This window comes from Oryzias melastigma, linkage group LG14, assembly GCF_002922805.2.
Source record: "Oryzias melastigma strain HK-1 linkage group LG14, ASM292280v2, whole genome shotgun sequence".
Lineage (NCBI taxonomy): Eukaryota > Metazoa > Chordata > Actinopteri > Beloniformes > Adrianichthyidae > Oryzias > Oryzias melastigma.
In genome coordinates, this window is record NC_050525.1 from 5,880,623 (window position 1) to 5,881,434 (window position 812).

An 812-nucleotide genomic window follows, 5' to 3' on the forward strand; every position below is an offset into this window, starting at 1 on the left:
ATATAGTCTGGCTTTTGTGAAAAAGCGATCTAAACAAAAAAAAATAACAAGATTAAAGTATTTAAAGCAATTTTTTGTGAACAACCATGGTATAAAAAAAACCCCAATGGAGTGTTTTACTGCACGCTGTGGATGACTGTACCACTTAGGGAAAGAGAAAGACTGCTGCTAATTTGCGTTAAAGCGTTAATCATCATTTGTTAATCTCAAGGTTAGTGCTCAACATGCACGGCCCTAATATTTGTATGTACTTTTGGTAGTTTTTTTATGTTGATCACTTGATTGAGTCGTGCTGATGAGGTAATCGACTTTTTTGAAAGCTCGACACTAAAGTTTGGTTCCTTCAGGTTAGTTGAGTGTATGTTTTTATTAGATGTGATTTCTGGGTGATTTGTTGGACCAAAGAGATAGACAGGTGTGACTGCGGTTGTCCTCCTGCTTCATCTGAAACGCTGGTTTCTGCAGCTCCAAACAAAGATCAGGAAAGAGGGCTTTTCTGTGCGCGCGGCTGGCGCGTGTGAGGAACAAAGACTGTGGAGGTGGGGGGGTGTTTACAGATCGGACCTCACCGCGCGTCAGGCGGCTGCTGGAGTGGGGTGGGGGCGTGCGTGTCAGGGGTGCTAACTTCCACGTCGCTTTTGTCTGGCGCGCGTGCGAACAGCTGTATGCTGATGAGCGGCGCATGGGCCCCAGACTCACTCATTGTGCTCCTAAAGCGTCTCCTTGCACGCGCGCGTGGGCACGCACTCACACACACAGAGGCCGGATCGAGGCTGTAACACCTGCCGCATGTAGCGGGGGGGGGGGGGGGG